The sequence below is a fragment of the Odocoileus virginianus genome, chromosome 16 (assembly GCF_023699985.2).
Source record: "Odocoileus virginianus isolate 20LAN1187 ecotype Illinois chromosome 16, Ovbor_1.2, whole genome shotgun sequence".
NCBI lineage: Eukaryota > Metazoa > Chordata > Mammalia > Artiodactyla > Cervidae > Odocoileus > Odocoileus virginianus.
In genome coordinates, this window is record NC_069689.1 from 10,552,276 (window position 1) to 10,570,782 (window position 18,507).

Genomic DNA, 18,507 nt, shown 5'->3' on the forward strand with positions numbered 1-18,507 from the left:
GGGACTCAGTGAAATGGGCAGCCAAGGGGAAGGCAGAGGTGGACCAGACAACTCCATTGTCCCCGCCGGCTCTCTCTCTCTCATTCTGCTCCCGTCACCTCCTCTCTACCGCCAGGCTCTTCTGTCCTCACACCCTCTTCCCTGACTCAGCCCATGTGGAGTTGGAGGTTTCCAGGGAGTGCCTGCTTTCTGTTCCTGGGTCTGAGACAGCACCCATGACCATGGCTTTGTTTGGTCTCTTAGATAAAGTTGCTGGGAAGCTCAGCTTTGAACACCAGCGGTCAATCAGAACCACCTTTCTGTACAGAGACCATGAGAAGGACCTGCAGACGTGCTCAGAGGCCCAGGGAGCAAAGGGCTGAGACCCAGGTGATCAGATAATTAGACAGTTGGGCCCCTACAGGTACGGACTCTGTAGATGGCCCCACCCACGTCCTCCCACACCTTCAAGCTTGTCTCTACAATTGAGGGTTAAGCAAGGAAGCGTCTTCATGCGGTTGTTGGGAGAACTAAATGAGGCAAGGGATGTGGAACCACTTTGTAAACAAAAAGGCAATACATAAGTGGAAGACTTTATCACTGTCAGCTGAAAGAGCTGAAGATATAGATTAAACATGCACGACCACCATCTAATATTTCTGGCCCCTGTGTTCAATTTGTTCACTAGACACCAGCAGGGACGTTCAGGCAAAGAGTTTCTGTTGCTCTCCAGCCAGCTCAGCTCCTGCAAGCAAGGCCAGAACTCCTGTCTGGATCCTATCTGCAGCTCAGGGGGGCCAGCCAAAGGGAAGATGCTGCTGCATGTCTCCATCTGGGAACAGAGGGGCATCTGACACCATGCAGGCACCACGAGGTTGGGCTGGGGGAGCTGCATGGATGTCCCTGTGTTCACGTAGAGCAAGGCAGGCACACACTCTCTCTAAGGCCCAGATGGGTGGTCAGTATCTTAGGCTCTGTGGTCCCCTATCTTAGCCGGTCTGGGCTGCTGTAACAGATCACCTTTGCTGACAAAGGTTCGTACAGTCAGAGCTCTGGTTTTTCCTGTGGTCATGTAGGGATGTGAGAGTTGGACCATAAAGAAGGCCGAGTGTGAAAGAATTGATGCTTTTGAGCTGTGGTGCTGGAGAAGACTCTTAAGAGTTCCTTGGGCTGCAAGGAGATCAAACCAGTTAATCCTAATAGAAGTCAACCCTGAACATTCACTGGAAGGACTGATGCTGAAGCTGAAGCTCCAATACTTTAGCCATCTGATGCAAAGAGCTGACTCATTGGAGAAGACCCTGATTCTGGGAAAGATTGAGGGCAAAAGGAGAAGGGGGTGGCAGAGGATGAGACAGTTGGATGGCATCACCGACTCAATGGACGTGAATTTGAGCCAACTCCAGAAGATAGTGACTGACAGAGGAGCCTGGCATGCTGCAGTTCATGGGGTCACAAAGAGTCAGACACGACTTAGCAACCTGTCAACAACAACAACAAACAGGTTACCATAGGCTGGGTGGCTTGTAAATAACAGAAATTTCTCCCAGATCCTGGAAGTCTGAGATCAAGGCTCTGGCCCGTTTGGTGTCTGGTTAAGGTCTGTTTTCAGGTTCATCAACAGCCAGCTTCTCGCTGTGCCCTCACTGGCGGAAGTGACAAGGGGATTCTCTGGCCCCTCTTTTACTAGGGCACTAACCTCCTTCATAAGACTCTGCCCCCAGTTCTTACCTTCTCCCAAGAATCCCACCACCATACCTCCTCAATCTGGGGTTTATGATTTCAACCTGTGGATTCAGAGGAGGGGCACAGACATTCAGACCAAAGTAATTGGGTTACCCAGGTTAGCACTAGTGGTAAAGAACCCACCTGCCAATGCAGGAGACTTGAGAGAGGCAGGTTCAATCCCTGGGTTGGGAAGATCCCCCGGAGGAGGAAATGACAGCCCACTCCAGTATTCTTACCTGGAGAATCCCACTGGCAGAGGAGCCTGGCAGACTACATGTTCATAGGGTCTCAAAGAATCAGACACAACTGAAGCAACTTAAGACGCAATGTCACAACCAACAATTCAGCTCTATCGACAAAGTCACCACAGCCCATGTGTCCATCAGTGAGCCTGGCTGTGTGCCAATAAAACTTTATTTATGACATCCAGCAGTGGGATGGCTTTGGCCTTTGGGCTGAGGTTTCCTGACCTCTGATCGGAGGGGCTTGGGGAAAAGTTTAGGTGACTTATTTTTTCGCGTACTTTGATTTCTGTGACTTGGATCAGAAGACTGAAGGTTCCTGAGATGACACAACCTGCTGAGTTGCAATGGAAGCTTCATGATGAGCTGGTCTTCTGGAAAGACGCCTCCACAGGACAGCTGTGTGGGGTGTGTCTTCAGGGACCTGGCCGGGCTTACAGGTTGGTGGAGGCCCCTTCGCAGAGCTGGAGATGGTTTATGACTTGCTTTTCTTTCCTGCACTGGTGGGTCTGTGCACTGCAGCGGCCCGACACCCAGTGGTTTCTGGAACTGCAACAAAATAGCTCCTGTGGGCGAATTTCTGATTCTACTCATCCCCGGGTCTGAGAGGGCAGCGAGAAGCTGCAAGCGTTTGCCAAGGACATGGTGGGGCTGGCTGAAATCGTTGGATAATTCACACTTTCGCTTGAGCACAGGTGGCTGGGCCCCTAGGAAACCTGGGCATTGTTTCCGGTTAATCTGAATTCAGAAAACTCCCCTGTGTGCCCTGCTCTGTCTTTGTTCTTATTATGGATATTATGCCTAATTAAGGTGGGCATTTATCAAGTAGTTCTTGGAGGCAGGTGCTATGCTAGGCACTTTATATCCATCTCAGCTCTTGACAACAGCAGCCGAGGTAGCTGGCATTAACTCCAGTTACAGCCAAGGAAATAGAGACTCAGGCAGATGGAGCTGAGTTCTCTCCATCAAAGACTATTTAAGTAAATGATGAGGCTTCCATCGAGATCCCAGGGGTGTCCTGGGTACCACTGCGTGGGGGACCATTGGCCTGGGTCTCCTCTAGAGGAGAGCCCAGCTCTGGGTCCTCATCACTTTGTTGTCTGGGTCCCTCTTGTTCTCCTTCCGAGGATGGGCAGGGTTGGCCAAACAGAGAGCATGCTGCCGCTGCTTAGGACTCGCTGGTCCCTTCAGAGAGCCCTGGACTCCTTCACAAGTTGTCCATATGGAGATGGACATCACCTGGGAGCTCCAGGGCTCCTGTGCCTCCGGAGACCTGTGTACCAGCCTGAAGTGCATCCTTCCTCCTGGGCGAGCATCCTGCCTTGCTCTCCCATCCTCTGAAGCCAGACTGTGGTCATCCTGAGGCCAGACCTGGGCCTCCCTTTCCTGTGTGTCCCTGGTGCCCAGCAGGATGTCAGACATGTAGTAGGCTCTCTGGAAATGTTTGGTGGATGGACCAAAGATGACTGATTTGGAAAGAACTTCCACATGACTTATTTAATGTCATTACTATAACAACTCTGTGAAGTGGCAGTGTGTGTGTGATCACCCTACTTACATAACAGCAGCTCAGATGGTGAAGAACCCGCCTGCAATGCAGGAGACCCAGGTTCGATCCCTGGGTTGGGAAGATCCCCTGGCGAAGGGAATGGCAACCCACTCCAGTATTCTTGCCTGGAGAATCCCAAGGAAAGAGGAGCCTGGTGGCCTCGGACTATGGGGTCGCAAAGAGTCGGACATGACTGATCGACTCAGGCTTTCGCCTTTTCACCAGGCTGGCACAGGTCAGACAGTGGGTATGAGACCAAAGTAATGGTGGTATTTACCTTCTGTTTACTGAGCTTGCACCATTGTGCTGAGAGCTCATCCCAGCCTGGGGAGGGCAGGCGGTGTCGGGCTTGGGATGGAGAGACTCCTGACTTTTGAACTCCAGCCTCCAACCTCAGACCCTCACTGATTCTGTGCCCCTGGGCTGGGACTTCACCTCTGAGAGGGTCAGCTGGCTTATCTGTGAATCAGGGATTTCGGCACCTACAAGGCAGGGTTGTCGCGAGGCTCAGACAGCGTGCAGAACGAATCCTGCTGCTGCTGCTGCTGCGCCTCTTGCCCCTCGGCCTCTTTGGAAGGGTACTTGGCTCTGAAAAGAATAATCAAATGGAAACCCAAACCCAGAACATGTTGGAGGAGCTAACGGTAAGGCTGGAGTGGGGATGGAGTGAGCTGGGGAGACTCTCTGACGCATCCTCTTTAATTGCTGTCTTAATTATAAACACTGTGAAGTACACACGCTGTACTGTTTACCATCAGTTGTACTCTGGCACTTTCTGATCTCTGGGCTGTGTTATCATGTTCTGGGGGTGCTCTTGTGGCCTCCTGGAAGGCCTAACTTGGACTTAATCCTTAGCAAAGGTGCTGATTATCACTGGGGACTTACTGTGTGCCTGGGGTTGCTTCTCTTTCTGACCACAGCCTGGAGGCAGGTGTGGTTCTGTGCATGTTACAGGCAAGGACTCTGGGATCCCCCAAACCAAGGGGGACCCTGCTGAAGGTCTCGCAGGGTGGGCGGCAGGATTGGATCGCGGGTCCATCTCCCTCTGCCTTGCGTGGCTTCATCCCCAGCTCAGCGACGTCTCTTGTGATGACCAGACACGTTAGGTGATCTGATTAGCTCGGGTCTGTCTGCCTGCCCTCGCCAGTTGTTATTTGGCATCAGGAGCAAAAATGAAAAGAATTTAATTCATCATGAAGTGCTGAGAAGGAAAAACACAACCAAGAAACGGCGGCTGAGGAACATGAAACTAGGAGATGAGGCTGAAGGCGTCTGCTGAGCGGGGCGGCGGCGGAAGCCTTGCGTCCGTGGCTCAGCCCTTGGGGAGCCCATGCGGGGCTGTTCCTGGACCTTCTTGGCTGGCTCAGGCGTTCCTTGGCCAGCTGGCCGCTTGGCAAGGGTTCACGGGCAACGCCCATGGAGAGGAACTGTCCCCGGGCCAGGAGGGCAGGCAGGCAGGCTGGCAGGGTGGGGCTGACTGGGGCCCTGGGGCAGGATGTGGGCTAGGGCCTGCAGCCCCAGGGAGCAGAGGACCCCGGGGAACTGCTGTGGGGCCGGAGCCTCTGCCATCTTATCTCTGATGAGACCCCAGCCTCCACTTCGTGGGACTCCTAGGAGATGATAAGAGACCATCCCTGGCTGTCCACGCGGGAGTTGACGCTCAGACGCTCCTTGACGGTCCTGGCCTGCACCAGCGTGGACCCGCGCCAGGGCGCTGAAGCCCTCGGGGCGTCCGTGTTCAACTTGTTTGTGAAGGAAGGCTCAGGGTGCACGGGCCCCCCAGCCCTGTCCGGTGGCCCCTCACCCCCCATCGTTAGTTATTGGACTTGGGATGCAGGAGGGGGAAGTTTCATTTAGTAAGGGAGTGTCTTCAAAGAGGCAGCGTGGGGCCCTTCTCTGTGGAGCCCCACCCCCTCCTGGCTCCCGAGTGCCCCGTGCGTGCCCTGTGTCCCCGCACGCTGAGGGGCGTGTGAACGCCGAGGGGCGTGTGCATGCTGAGTGCCGTGTGGAGGCCGCCAGCACTTCTCTCCCCGCACGGGGCTCCTGTGTCTGCCCCCCTCCACCCCATGCCCAGGAGCTCTCGTGGCAGGAAGCCCCTCCAGCCCATCTTAATGCCCAGTCTGAGCTCCTTCAGAGAGGCTTCGGTCTTCAGTCTCCTATGAAGGCTTCAGAGCCGTTGCCGGATGCTGGGCCACCCTGGGGCGCCAGTAGCACCTGGCATTAAACTGCCGGGCGGAGGTCAGTGCAGAAAACTCATTTCATGAGCCATGTTTGGGAAACCCACCTGTGCCAGACACGGTGCCCAGAGCCTGGGGGGCACTGACTTCAGGTGAACACTTGCCTCTGCTCCCTGGGAGTGAGAGCTAGCACCCCTCCTGCCCGGGGACAGTCAGGGTCCCATCACAGAGACAGACCTGGTGGCAGCTCCCACCCACCCAGAGCTGCCAGGATTGATCAAACAGGCCCGTGGCACCCAAGAGTCTGTGGGGGAGGGGAGGCCAGGGGCCCCGAGAGGGGGAGGCGTGCGCGGGGGTGGGGGGGGGGCTCGGGGGCTGTCCAGGGCGGGTTCTCTTTTTCTCCTGGACCCCCGTGTGCCCCCCCCCCCCCGCCTGCTTTGTCCTTCCTGCCCCCCTCCCCCACGGCGGTGCTATGCTTAGTCGCTCAGCCGTGTCCGACCCTGTGACCCCATGGACTGTAGTCCACCAGGCTGCTCTGTCCATGCGGATTCTCAGGGCAAGAATACTGGAGTGTGTGTGTGTATCTCGACGCCCTCGCCTCCACCCCAGGGCTTCACTGCTTGTCTCAGCCCCTTCCCTGCCCGAGGTGGGGGTCCTTGCATCCTTCCTTCCAGTCCTTCTTCTCCCGAAACTGGATCCCGGGTGCTGAGGAGCAGTGGGCTTGGGGGAGGTGAGGGTTTGATTCTCTGTTTAAGGAAGTTTTAGCTGGCTTCACGGACGGCTGAGTCACAGCTGCTTTCAGTTATTTTTAAGGGTAATGTAGATACATGACTCAGTGATGATTAAGTTCCCCAGAAAGGTAGAAGGAAAAGCCAGTGGCCCCCTCCCCCACCCCGCAGGGCTCCATCCGTTCTGCTTCTGACTCTTCTCCTTAATTACTCCAGTCGTTACTCCTGTAATGACGATACTGCTCCTAGACGCTGAGGTTTTCACTCATCTGCTACCCCCCTCGCCACTGCCCCCCACCGTAAAAGCTGTGACTTGGCCCAGGCTCACTCACACCACCTCTCCCCCGCCCCATCTTTAGTCATTATTGCTTTTGTTACTTTCAAAACTTTTAATAGGTTGATGCAATTTCTGCACTGTTTATATAGGTCGTCGTGAATTAAGTTATCCAGGCAGCACCGTAGTTTTGTGTAAAGTGTAGCCCACCTTTCCCCCCTAGCTTTTAAAATGGTAAAATATGCAAATTCAGGTTTACCACTGTGACTGTTTCCAAGTGCACGGTTCAGGGGCGCTGAGTGTTGAGGTTGTGGGGCGACCACCGCCGTGCGGCACCTTCATCTCCCCAGACTGAAGCTCTGTCCCCGTTGAGCTCACAGCCACCGCCCGCTTGTTGCTGTAGTCGAGTCGCTCAGTCGTGTCCGACTCTTTGCCACAGCCTGGACTGCAGCACACCGGGCTTTCCTGTCCCTCACCACCTCCCGAGTTTGCTCAAACTCATGTCTATTGAGTGGATGATGCCATTCAACCATCGCACCCTCTGTCGCCCCTTCTTGTTCTGACCGCCCCCCGCCGCCCCCAGCCTGCAAGCCAGCCGCTTTTCCTGTGACTTGTCCAGGGCCGAGGCAGCACCCAGAGGAGGACTGTGTCTGCCTCCAGGACCCAAGGAGGTGTTGGGGCGCTCTGCCTCTTTCTGGGTTGTCACTGGGGATTGGATGTGGCCACGTATCCCTCACTTTTGAATTGACATCTCACTGGGCCCCATGCCACTGAACCCCTAGAAACTGTACTGAGGGAGAAGGCCCTGAACACGTTTAATCAAATTTTTTAATTGTGATAAAGCATGGATTAGTGAAATGTGGCATCCTAGTCATTTGTAGGCATATGTTTCAGTGGTGTTACGTCTGTTTGTCTTGTCCTGCAAGCATCACCTCCAGCTCTCTCGGGACTTTTTATGCCTCCAAACTGAAACTCTGCCCCCAGGGAAGGCTGGCTCTGGTCCCCCCAGCCTGGCCTCGCTGTGTCTCCGTCCAGATTCCTCCAGTTCCTCATGTCAGAAGATCCTTCGTCCTCTCCTGTGCCCCCGCTGCATGAGCCAGGCCATCAGTGATGGGCCCGGTGTCACACAGTGGCCAGCCTGCAGAGCTGGGGTGTGAAAGCTGGGGTGTTCTGGCTCCAGAAATCCCCTGTGCCTCCATCCTGCTCGGAACAGGCACTGGGAACTCCAGAGATGGGAGGCCCTTTGGGAAACCACCCCTCACCCCATCTTATGGAGGCGCGGGGCTCGCCGGATGTGTGGCAGGCAGCAGCCTTGTCCTCCTGGGCCCGTGTGACTCCAGTACCCGGGCCCTCCCTGAGGATGGGAGAACAGAAACCGCATCGTCCTGGGGCCTGGGTCCCCCTTCCCAGTGGGTTCACACTCAGCGGGTAGAGACAGAGCTCCTCCAGGCTCCCGCGGCTCTGGGATGGGGACAGAGGCTCCTGTGGCTCCGCGGCTGTGTTTGCAGGAAGCCTCCTTGTTTCTTGTGCTTTTACCATCTCTCCTGGTAGACCTGCCCCCGCCACGGCCAGAGCTGTCGAGGACCCCGACCCTGGGCTCTCCTGAGATGGCTCAGGAGCTAGGATGTCGCCTTTTCACTGAGTAGCAAGATTCCTGGCCAGACATGAAAGCGGGGATGATAACAGTCCGTTTTCTCCAGGCAGCTTATCCTGATTAAGCGGGAATCCAGCAGAAATCCCCTGTGTAGTCCTTCCTTCCCATCCTGCTGCTTATCCCCGTCTGCCTCATCCTGACACAGTCTGACACTCCCAGGAGGTGAGTTTCGGGGTCCACGAGCTGGGTGCCGTGTACCCCACGTGCTCAGCACCGCTTCTCATCCTACGGAGGCAGCAGCTGCAGTGAGGGGCGGCATCTCATGCCCACGGGGTCCGGTGGGAGTAGGATTCCCCCCCACCCCCACTCTCGCTGGTAGGCAGCACCCAGCTTCCTGCCTCCCCGCTGTGCCCGCGGGCTGGGCCTGCCTGGACGTGGCGTTCTCTGGAACATCAGAACTGAGTTGTGTAATCCCATGGCTCCGTGTGGTGCGTGGGATGCTGAGCGTGTGTGCCTCTTCGTGGGGTCAGGCCGGGTGAAGCTGAGCCCCAAGCCTGCAGCGTCCGCTGGGGTCCCGGGCCAGCAGTCCCCTCGCCCTCCCCGTGTGAACCAGAGCGGGAAGCGCCCGGCCTGGAGGCCAAGGCTCAAGGTGATTTATGGCAGGCGGAGCCCTCGGCGAGCCCCCTGATGCAGCGCATTCAGACTCCTGCTGGCAGTTGTGCGGGCCCTCAGTCCGGCCTGCTGTTTTTCCGGGCTGACACCACACCTCTCCCGAGCGTTTTCCCTCTTTGCTTGGGGACCGTGCGGAGCAGATGAGTTACGCTGTCTCTTCCCTCGGTGGTGGTGGTGGGGCAGATGGGTCTGCAGAGGATAGGAGGCCACACAGAGCCAGGGGACAGCTCGGGAGTGACCCCCGTCGCGCTCGCCTGGGTCTGCAGGCCAGGCCAAGCCCGGTCTCAGAGCCCAGGAGCCGGCACGGCGCTGATTCACTTGCTGCGATTTTCCGAAACACCGTATTATATCATGATGAACTTTGGAACACCCAGGGCTGGGGGACGGCAGCCTCCTTCCCCCTCTGAAGGCTGCCTTTCTGCCTCTGAAAGGCACTGGCACCCTCCAGCCTTTCCATTTTAGAAGTAACTCATCGGTGAGCTGGAAACCGTGTTGAGATCACCCTGGTCACTGGCCTCCATGCGCATAAACAGAGCAGCTTCAGAGGAGAGGCCAGGCAAAGCAGCAAGGCCAGCCCGGACGCCGAGCGGGGCTGAGCCTCAGCTGAAGAGGAAGCGCTCGTGGTCACCCACTCGTCCTTCGTGTCCTCGTGGGGAGAGACACACTCCCCGCCTCCCCACGCCCTGTCCCTAGGAGATAATCAGTATGACTTGGCAAATCCATATGACTTCCCAGCTACAGACTCCCAGCACCCCCCCCCCCCCGCCCCCCGTGGGTGTGAACATGGCCCGACTGAGGCTGGGCAGCCCCTGCTGGGAACTGGGGGACAGTCCCCACCTTGGGGAGGTCAGCAAAGCTGCCTCAGAGAAAGGGCTTCTCAGGGGTGAGAGTAACAGGCCAGTGACAGGGACGGGGGGTGGGTACTATGAGCAGAAGGAGCTATACGTGCAAAGCTTGGAAACAGAGTGTGGGGCGTGCAAGGTGAACAGTCTGGGGTGGCCCCCAAACTTGGCCTGTCTGGGAGAGGTCAGGAGATGAATTGGGAGAGCTTCCAAAGCCACACGGACGATTTCAGGGCTTGTCCTCAAGGCCTCGGAGAAGCTCTTGGCTTTTAAGAAGGAAGATGCTGCGGTCCATTCAGTACCTGGGCTCACGCACTCCTTAGGGACCAGCTCGAGCAGGCGTCTGGCTGGGGATGTTGAGGCAGTGTTAGGGAAAGGACCGTGTGGGGCGGGAAGGTGCAGGCAGGCTGGAGATTGTGGGAGGTGGAAGGGAGCAGGTGTGGTGACCATGTGGACGTGGCTGTGGTGGGTGGGATGGACTTGGGGAGCGGAGACAGGGGCAACGGTGACTCGGGGAGGAACCAGTTTCAGGGGCCAGAGATGGAGACTGCAGCAGGTGGTGAAAGGTCTAGGTTTGGGTGTGTGATACAAGCTCGTGGCTGTGGAGGAGGGCCGGAGAGATGGACACCAGGGTCTGGGATGACTGTTTAGCCTGAGTTTGCGGGCGTTAGGAGATGCGGCTGTGAGATGCAGGACCTCACCGGTCTGACGGGAACGGGGTTCATGTCCAAACTCTGCTGTTTAGAGTGTGAAACTCTGGGTACCACCGTTGACCTGTAGGGCACTTTTCCCCTCGTGGGGGATGATGGCCACCTCTCAGGGTGTAGGAGATGATTAATGAGCCAGCCGCTCATGGTGCCCACGGGCTCAAGCAGAGGTCTTCAATCCTGGGCCTATGGGCCAGTACTGGTCTATCGCCTGTTAGGAAGTGGGCCTCACAGCAGGAGGGGAGCAGTGGGTGAAACCCAAACCCTGCCCTCCACCTCCCGGGCCTGTGGAAAGATTGTCTTCCACGAAACCAGTCCTTGGTGCCCAAGATCGGGGGATCACTGCTGTAGAGTCCACAGTGCTCCTCAACCTTGGCCGTGTCAGCTCCCACAGGGGCGCTGACCTGGGCAGCCACCGTCTATGACATAGAAGGAGCAGGGTAGATGCTGGGCTTTTGATGACTCCTCCCTGCGCCTGCAGACACTTTCCCACCGGGCCCGGCACTCTCAGAGCCCTCAGGCGGGGACGGGTGCCCCGCTGGCAGGAGGGGATGCCGTCAGCCCAAAGGCCAGATCCTGGGTTGGCAGTGTATCAGCGCATGCTCAGGAGGCTTGGGAAGTGATTCACAGATGGGAGGGCTGGCTGAGGGTCATCTGGGGACACTTCCTGGGGAACGCAGGCCCCAGGGGACTCTCTGGGGAGGGTGCAGAGGATGTGGCCCCTCACCATGCTGGCTGGGCGGGCAGTGGACTCCAGCTCACGACAGGGGGCTCGAGGGCAGGGAACATCACTCCCCTGCCCCTGGCCAGTGATTTATGGCACGAGAGTGGAATTGGGAGATGCCCCGGGGACACTTGGAAGAGCTGAATGGGTGGGAAGGAACAGTACAGCGCATTCTGTTGACCTCCTTCTTGAGGCCCAAGTCTGGTCACCGCGGGAGGTAGCTGGGAGTTGGGACTCACAAGTTACTGCACGTCCTGCCAGGGCTCCGGGCGGGGCAGCAGAAGGCCACGCACAGAGGGGGCGGCTCAGAGCATTAAGATTGGAAGCCTGGGTGATTCAGGGGCATCGAGGCCACGCTGGTCGGCTCTCCGATTTTTCAGAGGAAGGAAACCGGCCTTGGTAACGAAGTCCACCTGAGTTCACTGCTTGGCATCTGGCGGAGCGGGGTTCCTAGGAAAGTCACCTTTTTGGCGGGGTGTGGAAACACGTCGGTCCTGACGGCTCAAGCTGTGTCAGAGGTTTCCAGGCCCTCTTTGAAGGCAGCCGCGGGACCGCCGCCTTGTGTTGTTGCATGTCTGCTCAGCCTCTTCCCCTCTGGCTGCTGTCGGAAGCTTCATTTCCGATCACCACGATGTGGACTTCACTCCAGGCCCAGTGGCGGGTGGGCTACTGAACCCCATTCCCCATCGGTGGCCTGCTCTCCTTCCTCCTCTGGCCTTTACTTTCACGGTGAGGATGTGCATCTGTGCGCCTCCGGCACCGTGAGTCTGGGCGGCTCACGCGCATGGTGGGGACCCAGGCACCCCTGCTCGGGAGGCTCCTGGGCCGCCGGTGGCCGAGGTGACGTGTCCCTCCCCATCAGCTCCGAAGGCCTGGCCCCGCAGACGAACCGACTCTGCTCCCCGGGCCCCTGGCTGACTCCTGGCCTGGACCACCTCTTTGGTAAGGCTTGTTAATTACCGAGCTTGAGATGGCCCTGTGCCGAGAAGCTCAAAGCATCTTCCTACCTTGACCCATTGATCCCATTAGCATCCCAGGGAGAGCGGAAGGCACCAGCCGGGTCCTGTGACTCCCATCCCTGTCCTGCCATGGTGTCCGGCTGGGCAGGGGAGTGGGGATGGGGGTGGGGGGCGGAGGGGGAGGGCAGACTTGAGCAGAGAGGGCTTGGCCCGAGAGTCCTCGTTGAATCAACAGCAGGCCTGGAAAGGAAAGCTGAGTTTCCCAATTCAGGTCAAGGACTGTTGTCAGTGCAGGCGTCCTTCCTTACAAAACAGCCCTTGTCCCTCTCTTTAAAGATCTACCCTTCCCTGTCCCCCCGCCCCCGGCCCCGTCCCCTGCAAGGTGAGGCCGTTGTCAATATCTGGTGACACGAGGTGTGTTTGCGCTGAGCTCCGAACGGAGGAGTTGGAGCATCCTTGGGGGCAACCTGGTAGGGCTGCCTCCTTTCTCTGAGCATCAGCTCCCTGCATGCTCTCTCCCGCGCCGGCCCCCTGGGTGGGGTGCACCGCAGCTGCGGGGTCCCCAGGGTGCTACCTAGCGGGGCAGGGCCTCCCCTGGGGTCTGCTCAGAGGGGACCCACACTCAGAGGCAGCTGGCTGAGGAGGAAACAAGATGTTCTTTCTTCTGCCCCGTGCTGCCCCTCGCTCTCAACATTCTACATTGTTTTTAGTTTTCAGCCTAATTTTAGTCCAAGAACTTGGTGAAGCTGGAGAAGCCTCTTAAACCCTTTTTCTTTTCTTTTCTTTTTTTTTGTAAACAAGTGAGCTTTTCTGGCCAGATGTTTCATTTTCCCTGGTTCTTACGGGGCTGCGCCATTGAGCTGTCGGGCTGAAACTGAATAAATCTTTGTTTTATGGCTTCTTTGCTCCTTTACAACTAAGGGCCTCAGGAAGGAATCAGATCTTTTAATCCTTCTGGTCTTAGCCTCAGATGACCTCTCGGATGCACAGTGCGCTGAAAAGTCACAGAGAAGTTTTTGCGGCTGACCTGATGGCACGTTAACCAAAGTCCAGGACCCCGATACTGGGCAGGTTAACCTTGAGGGCATGGAAGAGCCAGGTCAGTAACCACCCCCAGCAAGTTGTCGTCTTGAGTGATTAGGTGCGCCTTGTGGTGAGGAAGGGGGCTTCCCAGGTGGTGCTAGTGGTAAAACCGCCTGCCAGTGCAGGAGACAAAAGAGACACGGGTTCGATCCCTGGATCAGGACGATCGCCTGGAGGAGGGCGTGGCAGCCCACTCCAGAATTCTTGTTAGGAGAATCCCATGGACAGAGGAGCCTGGCAGGATATGGTCCATGGGATTGCAAAGAGTCGGACGTGACTGAAGCATCTGAGCACTCGTGCATGCGGTGACCAAGACGGGGGTAGCCCTGTTTCCCGCTAGATGCCCCCTTTCCAGCGCTGAGCCCCGAGTCCAAGAGTGTGCGAAACTGGGTTCTCCGGACGGCTTCTCCAGGCTCCCGGAACGGGTCGCACACGCGGCGTGTTGGGGTTCGGAGTGACACGGCAGTAGTGAAAGCTGGAGGTACGGCAAGATGTTTTCATGGTTCCGGGAGAGCCCGCTGATTTCAGCTATTTTTACTTCTGAAAGGACCCTGGCACCTGGTCAGCCTTGTAAAATCTGTTGTCAGTGACACAGCTGCGGCTGACCGCAGAGCTCTCCAAGCGTTGGGGAAGCAGGGGAGAAATCTAGGCCTGCTTTTTGGACAGGTTTTCATCTGGGAGGAGAAAACGCTATTGCTCAATCTGGAAAGCTGAGTTTTTAGACCTGGCGGCACAGCAGACCGCAGGGCTGGCCTCGGGCAAGATGGAGAACAGGCCAGCGCCCGGGACTCCTCTACACCCCTCAGCCTGGCAGGGGCCGACCCCAGGGATCCCCCAGTCCATGGCGATAGCATCCCAAGCTCTGGACGTCTCAGAAGTTGCAGCGAATTCACTGACTCCTGCTCAGCTCTCTCTGGAAGTGAAGCTCATCTCTCCTGGCCTCCCTTTTCGTCTGCATGGTGCCCTGGACTTCCTGTCCTCCCACGCAGGAGCTGTTGTGAAATCGGGTCCATTTCTGCCTCTGTGACATCCTCGCCCAAGTTCCCATCGCCCAGCTGTGTCCACAGCCGCCACTGTGACGGCCCAGGTCTGCCTCTGAGCTCTCCGAACTCTGTCTGCACCTGCCGCTGGTGACTTCCCCTCAGCTTGGCCCTGACTGTGCCCCTCCGCACTCCTCAGTGGCTCCCTATTGCCAGGAGAACTCTGCTCCACACAGCCTGGGTTCTGGCCACGCTGGGCAGAGGCCCCTGCCCTCCTTTCCCCGGCCTTGCTCACTCTGTTTCTCCCACCTGGACGGACTCCCTCTGGGACCTCAGGGAATGTTTAAGGGCCTCACCAGCTGCTGAGAAGCGGAGAGGAGGTTCAGGACAAAGAGAGAAGTAAGGGGGTGAGAAACCTCTTTAGTTTGGAAACCAAGAGAAATATAGAGTCTTAAGGAAAATCACCGACTCAGTGGACATGAATTTGAGCAAACTCTGGGAGACAGTGGAGGACAGGGGAGCCTGGCATGCTGCACTCCATGGGGTCGCAAAGTTGGACACGGTTTAGCGACTCAACAACAGCAACAACAAGGAGGAAGTGGTGATGCAGGCCCTCTCGTGAGCGGTGTCAGCATCCTTGCCAGGCAAGCCGTTACACCTTCAGCTGGATTATTTTGCTAAGGGTGACCGAAAAGGGCAGGAAATCCAAGGAAGGGGGGATATATGTATATGTGTGGCTAATTCACTTTGGTGGGCAGCAGTAAGTAACACAACATTGTAAAACAACTCCACTCCAATAAGAAAAATTATTTTGCAAGGTAGTGTGCAAAATGGACACCTGAACCTCATGCCTGAGTCCCTTTTGAAGGAGGTGAGAAGGATGGTGGGCAAAGGGGAGAAGTGGGTATGAAGCACCTTCTGGGAAACAAACTGCAGACACGAGGCATCAGGTGGCACAGCTGGTAAAGAATCTGCCTGCCAATGCAGGACATGCGGTTTTGGTCCCTGAGTGGGAAGGATCACCAGAGGAGGAAATGGCAACCCGCTCCAGTATTCTTGCCTGGGAAATCCCATGGGCGGAGAAACCTGGGGGTCTACAGTCCATGGAGCTGCAGAGGGTCAGATGCAACCAAGTGTATGCATGTGCGCGCGCGCAAACACACACACACACACACACACACACACGTTACAGGGGTGTGGTGTTAGGGGGTCACGAGCTCCTTGGGAGCTGCGGCATCAGGAGCTAGGTTCTGTTCCCCCATCACTTGAATTGAGGCCCATGACTTGTTCTGAAGTAGAACATGGAAGGAGTGAGGTCCCTGGGGACTTGTATCTCTGCCTCAGCTGCCCTGTGAAGCAGCTTAGCCCCTGGGGCATGAGAGACCTTGGAGCAGAGCCGGGCCCTCACAGTGGAGGCCTCCTGGCCAACCAGCCTCTGACACCGAAGCCTGAGAGTGAGACCCTGTTAGATCCACCAGCCATCAGCTGACCACCATCCGTGGGAGAGCCCAGGGGTGATCAGCCAAGCCGGCCCAGACCGGAGCAGCCCATCCACCTACACGGCTGGAAACGTAAAAAAATGGACGCTGTTGCAAGCCACACAACGCTGAAGTTCTTGGCGAAGCGGCAGAGCTGTTGACATGGAGATGTGGGTCATTCACCGCCAAGTCTGCTCATGATGTGGGTTGTGAAGGGTCTAATCCCTTCCCCAGCATTCCTAAGGTCTTGCTCACTGATTTTCAGTTAATATATAGAATTGACTGCTTTACCATGAAGCTTCTTCTGGTTTCTAGGTGAAAATTCAGAGGATGCACCCTTATACTTTTTTTTTAGATGGTGAAGTACAAATAACATAAAGTTGGCCATTTTAACTCTTTTAAAATGTACATTTCCTTAAGTGTGAAACAGATCGCCAGTCCAGGTTGGATGCATGAGACAAGTGCTCAGGGTTGGTGCACTGGGATGACCCAGAGGGATGGGATGGGGAGGGCGGCAGGAGGGGGGTTCAGGATGGGGAACACATGTAGATCCATGGCCGATTCATGTCAATGTATGGCAAAAACCACTACAATACTGTAAAGTAATTAGCCTCCAACTAATAAAAATAAATGGAAAAAAAACATAAAATGTACATTTCAGCAGTGTGAATTGCCTTCATGATGGTGTACAGCCATCACCACTCTTAGTTCTGGAGCTTTCTCATCCTCCCCCCCGAACCCCGATACCCATTCGGCAGCCACGCTGTTACTCTCTGCTCCCTCTGCCCCCCGCCCCCTCCCATCCCTGAGTAACTGATGATCTACTTCCCGTCTCATCGATTTGCCTGGACATTTCATGTAAATGAAATCACTCAGTATGCAGTCTTCAGTGACTGGCTTATTTGATTTAATTCAGTGATGGCTCAGATGGTAAAGAATCTGCCTGCCATGCAAGAGACCAGGGCTAGGTTTCTGGGTCAGGAAGATCCCCTGGAGAAAAGAATGCCTACCCAGTATTGTTGTCTGGACAATTCCACGGATAGAGTAGCCTCTCGGGCTACAGTCCACAAAAGTCAGACCTGACTGAGTGACTAACGCCTTCACTTTTTCAAGGTTCATCCACGTTGTAGCCTCCACCACCCCTTTGTTCCTTTTTATGGCTGAAGGACCCATTCTGTTCAGCTTTGCTGACCTGGTTTGACTGTGTGGGTTGTAAGGGCTCTGACATGCTAGGGACCATTCTAAGTGTCTCCTTTCATTTACTCCACGGTTACTTGTTGAGCTCAGAGCTGTTCTTACCTGTATTTGGCAGATGAGGGAACTGAGGGGCAGAGAGGTTAAGTGCGTGATGAGAATCACACAGCTGGTGAAAAATGCTCAAGGATGCTAAAGAGGAGAGCTGCACTCTCACCCAAGGGCTGGGCTTCTTAGGGGTTTCCAGGTGGCGGAGGACATTGGGTGGCCACATGCTCTCTTGTCCTCAGCTTTGCACTGCACGGGAAACCTTACGGTCCGTCAAGCGCTTTGTTATTTGTCAACATGATTTATTATTTGTTTTAAGATGTTTGATATTTATTTCTGATTATAAAAATAATACCTAATTGTAAAAATTTAGGGCTTCCTTGGGGGCTCAGAGGTTAAAGCGTCTGCCTGTAATGTGGGAGACCTTGGTTCAATCCCTGGGTCAGGAAGATCCCCTGGAGAAGGAAATGGCAACTCGCTCCAGTATTCTTGCCTGGAGAATCCCATGGATGAAGGAGCATGGTGGGCTACAGTCCACGGGGTCACAAAGAGTCGGACACGACTGAGTGACAAATCAAAAAGAAAATGAGAGCCACTGATAAAAAAAAGACATGAAGATAGGAAATGGAATTAGAAAAGGAAAGAGATATTGACAGTGGAAGGGAAAGTCTATTGCAGGGTATTTGGAGAACGGTGATGGGTGGAGTAAGTGTCCGGGAGATTTGTTTGTGGACATTTTGTAACAAAAGAATAGTGATTTTTAAGTAATTGACAAAGCCATTTGACATCAATGCATCAAAAACTCCTTGGCACCAAAACAGCCTGGTGAATGCTTCCTGAGTGATGACTGGAATCAGAGAAAGGAAGACAGTACCAGTGGGAGCTATCCTCCGGCTTCTGTGGGGCGTAGAAAGGACAGTTGAGACTGATGGTATGTTCAGGCTTGTGAGTGCCAGGCACTTGATGCTCTTAAAAGCGATGTCTTACAAAATCTTCCCCACCACTCTCTTAGGCAGGCGTTTCCAACTGATGCAGGGCAGTGGTAAGACACTCTGCACTGTCACAGCACCAGCTTCCTGATGCTCCGCCTTGTGCTGTTCTTGCATCTTTGCAGTATCTTCCTAGGATAAATCAAGAAAGCCCCTGATGACCCCAGTTGGCCTGGGCAAAAGGCTGCATAAGGATTGGTCTTCCTGGCTCACAAGAAGTTGAAAAATAGCTCAGAGATCCTGTTCTGCTCATGATCTCCCCAACGTTAGCTCTACTTGATGTTCAAGGACATTGGCATCTTGTCAACGTCTTATTGGCATCATCTTATCTTATTGTCAGGGGTTTTGAAATGATATCCCCCCCCCCACCACCGCCTTCCAACTCCATGAAATGCCTTCCTTGTTGAGCCCCTCTGATCGATCTGGATTTGTTTATACAGGCAGACACTAAAGCAAGAATGGACAAAGAAAGCAAGGCCCAGCACTCTGTAGGCAAGGGTGCATGGTAATAAGTCAGAGGAAAATCAGGGCACAGGAAGTGTGGCCCGATTCTTACGACG

At 55.5% G+C, this 18,507-nt stretch overlaps 1 long non-coding RNA gene across 3 annotated transcripts in view; it reads left to right on the forward strand.

The window, feature by feature from the left end:
• The window catches only part of LOC110150512 (uncharacterized), a 233,079-nt gene that overhangs the window by 97,681 nt on the left and 116,891 nt on the right, over nt 1–18,507 (forward strand). Inside the window, exon 6 of one of the 3 annotated variants that reach the window (XR_011491742.1) lies at nt 244–3,063. The exons of the other annotated variants lie outside the window; for them this stretch is intronic. This is a non-coding gene — a long non-coding RNA (uncharacterized lncRNA). Of the gene's footprint in view, nt 1–243; nt 3,064–18,507 lie in introns of those variants that run through there. 3 annotated transcript variants of the gene reach the window in all.